General features: G+C 34.4%; 1 long non-coding RNA gene across 1 annotated transcript; it reads left to right on the top strand.

The window, feature by feature from the left end:
• The first annotated feature begins 243 nt into the window (after positions 1–243).
• On the top strand, positions 244–6,539 carry LOC135407131 (uncharacterized). Its single transcript, XR_010426715.1, has 3 exons — positions 244–2,088; positions 5,554–5,667; positions 5,885–6,539. It is a non-coding gene; the product is annotated as an uncharacterized LOC135407131 (long non-coding RNA).
• The last annotated feature ends 217 nt before the right edge of the window (positions 6,540–6,756 follow it).

Genomic DNA, 6,756 nt, shown 5'->3' with positions numbered 1-6,756 from the left:
AGTATTGAATGCATTATGCAACATTTAATAGGTTTTCTTCTCCTTCATTTGATGTTCATGGGTTTCTAAAGACATATTTTTATCAGTGTAAGGAAAGTGACCTGTGGGAACAGTACATACTCAGAGCAAGAGAACATTCCATTCTGACTGTGTGCTGAAGTCTCAGGGACATATGAGGGATTCACTGTTATCATAAAGGCATGTCAGGAATGGAATGACTATAATGGAATGATATAACTGTTTCCAGTTATATCAAATTGTTAATGAAGAAATGATGAATGTTTGCAGATTCACTCATATAGCTAAGCACAGCATTTCCACTGTCCTTTTTCTCTCCACTTGATGGAATTTTACTATTTGCAGTCTATGGAGATGTTTAAGAATGATAGCAAAGTTCAAGTATGTTCAGTGAATGTTATTTTAGACATCTTATGTCTCTTTGAATTCCCATTGTCTTTTTAATTCCATGTGAAACTTCCTTCTGAGAGATAGTGATGCAAATGTAAATATTTGCTATTTATACATGTATTTATTTGTTTGGGGGTTTTATTCATTTTTTCATTTATCTATTGTGTAGAGGGCAAGTATAGCACTAATAGAACTTCTCTATATTATTCTGCCAGTGTTCCCTGTCCTACCCTGGAAAAAATACATCCTTCCTTTTAGATTGAACTGTAACTTACTGTGTGCTCACTCTTTTGATTGTTCTGGACAGATATCATCAAGTGAGAATTGTGCCATGTCTGATACAGTTTATTAACTAATATATCTATGACTAACCCATGCAGGTTATGAAAGTCTATATATCACTAAATATACTTAGCAATTTATTGTCCCATCAGATTATTAAAAAAAAATGTAAAAAACAAAAAATCAATTAGAAAGGGAAATTTAAGATCATTAAATGAGGTATATTGATATGTATCTCCAAAGAGATACACACATATGTTTAAGGAGAAAAAATCAATAATACTTCACATTTTTATACAATATCAAAATACACTTCTTTCCATTCTCTTCTTTTACCCACATGTTGAAGTACCACCAAAGACCATAGAACTCAAACACAGAAATGACACAGTGAAAAAAATTCTGAATTGGGATATATTACTATACTGTAGAAGCAAAAATTGCTTATGGCTTATATCTTTTATAATCTATGGAATATGTTCATATAACATATATAAGTGTAACCCTGTGGTAAATCTGAGTTTTCATTCAGTAAGTATAATTCTGCTAAAGGAGATATTAATTATTAAAATTTTATTATTAATTAATTAAAAAGTGAAGTGGTTGTTGTCTGTATGTGAAATTTCGTGAGGTGCTGCTTCCAGAGAGAACATCTTTTAATAATTCTCTCTGGCTTTTCCCTTATATGTCCTCCATACTATGTTTGTAATTAGTTTGTGTTGCAAAAAGCAAAGGCTATGCAGATCACTGACAAATTTAAATTAAAAACAAAAAGACAACATCTGATTTTAAAGCTGTGGAAAATGAATTGTTATAAAATAATATTAAAGTATATTTAAAGATTAGAGGTTTGTTGCAGTTTGGAGGCATAGGTCCCACCAATATCAAAGTGAAAATAGAAGTGGCAATGTACTGGTTTTTGCCCTTCTGCAAAGGAGTAGAAAAGAAATAAAAATGTTACAAATGAGCTATAAGATAAGGGAGTTCAACTGAACTGATCAGAGAAGTAGGGCAGTAAGTGTCCTAATTTGATAGGAAAAAGTAATAGCTTAGAAAAAAGTTGGATTAAAGAGTTTTTCAGCACAACTGGGACAATATGCAAAGTCTGAGGACATCCTCTGAAATTTTCTCAAGGGTACTAGTAGTGTCTCCTCATACTGCTGTATATTTGCAAAGAGGACGTATTTTCTTACTCATATATTCAAAAAATAGTGTAGAGAATAATTTGAAATTTGAATACAATTAATTCACGCTAACCCCAGATTATTTTGGGTTTTTTTTAGTGGGCAGGTAAATTCTTGTGATAGTTGATATTTTTGAAAATTATTTATCTGTATCACAAACTACCCCTCCTAGGAGCACTGGATCTTCACACTGAGTGCATGTCTCACAGGATATGTGGGTCAGATACCTAAAATCAGGGTATATACACTGCAGAATGTAGAACAGTGGAATAAATAGGATTAGATACTGTGACTAAAGAAGAATGAGGCTGTAGTGCACCTGAATAAGAGTTAAGAGTGGAAATTTACTGTGTAAATACATGGCCCATGGAAACTGGATAATCTTAAAGAGTTTGCCTTATTGCTTAAAAAAAGAATGGAAGATAGTGTCTCTGAGAAATAATAGCTAAATATAAAAGCAATAATAGGACCTTTGCTTGTTATACAGAATTATTCTGATACTGAGGAACAAACTGAGTACACTAAAAAAGGAACACAGAATGGAGAAGAGCAAGTGGGACTTAAGTGCTAGAACTGAACAGTTAGAAATGTAAATGTGAGATTACTGAAACATAGGACAAACCTGAAGAGAATTATTGAGGAAAGGACCAATGTTTAGAGAGAGGTGACTGATTTGAAAGTTGATAGGTAATGAGTAGCTGAAGGAAACATTTCAATATTTTTCAATATTCAATTTCAATATTTTTCAAAATCCCATATTGAAATGTATAGTCTAGGTATAGCTAGTTATTGCAGCTTTCAATCACAAGCAGCAGCTCAAAAAGGCAAGACAGATCTTTAAACAAGCACCTCAGGGCTCAGGAAGGCTTGGTTTGTGCTGTATTGCAAATAGGTGGAGGAAATTGTTGCTTCCATATTATAATTATGAAATAAATGAAATCCCAAGACAAAGCCAGTAGAACCCTGCACTTCTAGAAGCTTCTCAGGAAGTCATAAATCCAATTCACATCTACAGTACAGTTCACTACAGAAATGAGTAATAGTGGGAGTCAAACCAATCTGACTTTACTGAAGACAAGTAGGGGATAGAAAATTCAGGTCCAGTTTAGGGAGATTATAAGAATTGAATGCAGCTGTTAAGTGCTATAAAACAATGGGAAATCTAGACCTATAAATATATATATATGTATAAGGAGGATGTGTCATGTCTTGGTATTAACAGGCTTAAGCATGACATGATATACAGAACAAAAAGAAAAAAATATTTATTTTTTATGGGTTGCAGGCAGTGCAACTAAGTAGTGAATGAGACACAGTAATGAAAATGGCACTATCAAGATGATATGACTGTATGACTACAGTCTTTGTATCAGAGCTGTATCATAGATACAAATAAGGAAAGGCATCCTTCTGGAAAATGGTCAGCTTTTAGAAGCTGGCTTCTCAGTACAAGATGTCAACAAAAACTACTCTACAGAAAAAAACACCCCAGATCTGTCAAGTGAAATGCATGGACAACAACATTGAGAAAGTACAGGGTGAGATTCCAAAATTAAAGGAGGAACAATAAATCACGGGAGGTTGAGGAGTTCAGGAAAAATTAATCCCAATGAAAAAACCTTTCTTAAGATTGAAGAAATCATAAGCTTAAAAGAACTCCGTGAAACAACAACAAGAAAAAAAACCCAAACCGAAAAAAAACCTCAACAATGAAAGTGAATGCTCTCCAGTGCGCATCCTTATGTATATATATACATATCTAGAGGCAGAGCAGGTCTTTTGCAACTGATAGAGTTAATTCCATAGCTGCTATGGAATGGCTTATATGCATACTTTGGGGGTAGAATTGGAGATGGGAAAATTCTGGACAATTTTTCTGCTTTCTTGTCCTTCTAATTTAATAATAAACTAAGCAAATTACTAAATCTATCATATGGGAACTTGGATGAAACTACTAACAATTTTTTTCTGGAAAGTTTAACCACGCTCACTTAAGGAAAATCCTGGAATATCAATAGGGGGATGAAGAGAGCTAGAATTGGTTTAAAAATAGATTAGTGACCCTATATTTGGGCAAAAGATGACAGGAAATTATGTTTTAATGACACACAATGTAGTGATAGATTTAGTTAATTTTCAGGACTGGCTAGAAATGCCTCAGGCTATTACAGTTCTAGTCAAACATGCAATTTGTTATTATCAAAAAGGTTGGAATGGTGATTCTGTCAAAAGATGTCTCAGAGAATGCTATAGCTGTTTGCAGTAAATAGCAAGAGATTTGACAACTCAAAGGCGGTATTATGTATTTACACAGCCTGTGTAAAGCTAGAGGGCTAATTTGAGAAGCAATCCACATTCCCCTTGGAGATAATCTCAGCAATTGCAGAAGTGTTAATTGACTTGGAGGAACTGAAAGTAATTCACAAATGCAATTCAATAATTTACCAACGTAGCAGGTTATGAAAGGCAGGCGTCTTACAGAGATTAACAATGACTGTTATATTTAAATGAAGTAACTCCTGGCTGCTCTGGTCGTGGCATCCTACAGGCAAAAGTAGCTATTGGAAATAGGATGAAGCTGTTTTCTGTAATAAAAATACCCAGTGGATTATTGCCTCTCTGCTGGTATGAGGAGAATCAGTGCATGTTTGACTTAAGCATTAGGAAATTCATGATTGTTATTCCTTCTAGCAGTAAAAAAAGCTTTTGTGTAAACTTCTCACAACAGCTAATGCCTCAGACATTTTGCAGATATGTCAACATATTGATCTTAATTGTAGTGATTTTTCAATTCTGCTTAATTGCAATCTGTTTATCTAAATCTGTCAGGGAGTTTCAAATTAATGCAGTGCTATCCTTCCCTTCAATGTCTATTACTGTTTTGTAATGTCACACATTCTCCAAAATTTGTTTTCTTGATTGAGATGGCTGTTTTATAGCAAAAGTAAAAAGAGCATTATATATTCTGGAAATCTCCTCATAGGAATTTTATGAATTTTAGTCAACATTTTTGGACTACTTTGAGATCCTTAGGTGCCTGAGTACCAGAAGATACTGGCTATGTTCTTAAATACAATGAAGATTATTATATGATCCCAAATCTGTAAGAGTTTGGAGATGTTACAGTGGAATGCAACAATAGTTTATGGGAAGTTTTAGAAAAAAAGTAGTCTATAGTATCATTTTTTAACAATCTTATTGTCAGTCCATCAGTTGGTTAAACTGACCCACAATTATATAAAGAGAAGTATTTAGAAAGAAATATATACCTAAAGTGCCTGCTAACATGTCCTGTGTCTAGTGACACCAGTATGGCATTTGGTCATACAGGCACACTTCCACTATAATAGAGTTTCAGCATCTCTTCCTTTCTTTGATCTCCAGTATTGAAAAGTATTATGCTTGTTTGGTGTGGAAATGATAAAATATGATAAGCAAGTTTCAGTGTAAAGTAGTTCAATTACATTCCTTAAAGCCTCCTCTGTTGTAACAGCATATTTTAGCCCCATTCAAAATGCACTTAAAAAGCATAATCTTTTGAAAAATAACTCCTTCTAATTTTAATTACTTTACTTCACATTGGATTTTTCTTATATATTATGTAATACATTTACCAAAATTACAGACTTGCAATGCAATATCATTAATATTTAAAATTTTCTTTTATTTTTTTTTCCAGAGATGGGAAAATTGTGGTGAAAGCATGAGGTTTGGAGTCTGTGCAAATTGCCTATCTTTATTGGCATCATGACGATGTTATTTTGACTTTGTTTTGTGAAATTCTTTTTGTGATGTAAGTGCAGTTTCTGAAGATTGTAGATTGTGTGATGAATGTGTATTTTAATGATCATTTCAGATATTGAAAAGTAAAATATACTAGTGGAAGTTCACCTCAGTGATTTTAAATACACATAGAGATGATAACAACCTTAATGCAGCCCATCTGAAAATAATTATTGGTGATATAACTTTAGATGGTTATTGACTAGCACAACTCTTCTTTCTGACAGCAATATGGAGACACTGAGCATTTATTTCAATGGTCCGTTGAAGACTCCTATATTTATGCCTGGAGCAGTCTTTTCCTGATGGTCTGTACCACTTGGAAAGGACTCATGTTGGAACAGTTCTTGGAACACTGCAGCCTATGGGAAGGGTCCATGTTGCAGAACTCTGTGGAGGGCTGTATTCTGTGGCAGGGACCCCACACTGGAGCAGGGAAACAACATGAGGAGGAAGGAGTGACATAGGTAAAGTGTTATGAGCTGACAACAGCCCCTATTCCTAATCTCTCTAAATACACATGAGGAGGAACAGGTTGAAGAGTCACGACTGAAGCTGACACTGGCAAGAAGGGTGGTGGGAAGGTAGTTTTGTTTTGGTTTTGTTTCTCACTATCCTAGTTTATTTTAAATTGGCAAGAAATTAAATTAATCTTACCCAATTCACGTCTGTTTTGCCCATGAGTGTAGTTGGTCAGCATTCTCACTAATCTTGACCCACAAGACCTTTTTCCATTATCAACATGTTTGTGGCTGTTGCCTGCTGCATTATTTTGGCAAATTCTCAAAACGTTTGTGATAATAAAGCTCTTACCTTCACTTCTGTTGCCATCTTTCCACTTGTTTTTGGGTGCAATAAAACTTTGTTTTTCTTGCAACTAGAGTACTTTAAAGTGTGTATCATTTTTATGTGTTATTCCACCACATCCATGTTTCTCCCTCTGTCTCTCAACCATGGGATTAAGAGCTTCTCACTCAACCCTGTGCAGTCCACCACTACCACCAATGGAAGCAGCCACCTGTCTTCCCATAGAGCTTAAATGAAGTCTCTTTGGAATTAAAGAGGTATTTGGTAGAAAGAAGAGAGGACATGACAAATA

Source organism: Pseudopipra pipra, chromosome Z, assembly GCF_036250125.1.
Source record: "Pseudopipra pipra isolate bDixPip1 chromosome Z, bDixPip1.hap1, whole genome shotgun sequence".
Classification (NCBI taxonomy): domain Eukaryota; kingdom Metazoa; phylum Chordata; class Aves; order Passeriformes; family Pipridae; genus Pseudopipra; species Pseudopipra pipra.
The sequence above is the reverse complement of the archived record's forward strand: the minus strand, read 5'-3'. Positions and strand labels throughout refer to the sequence as shown.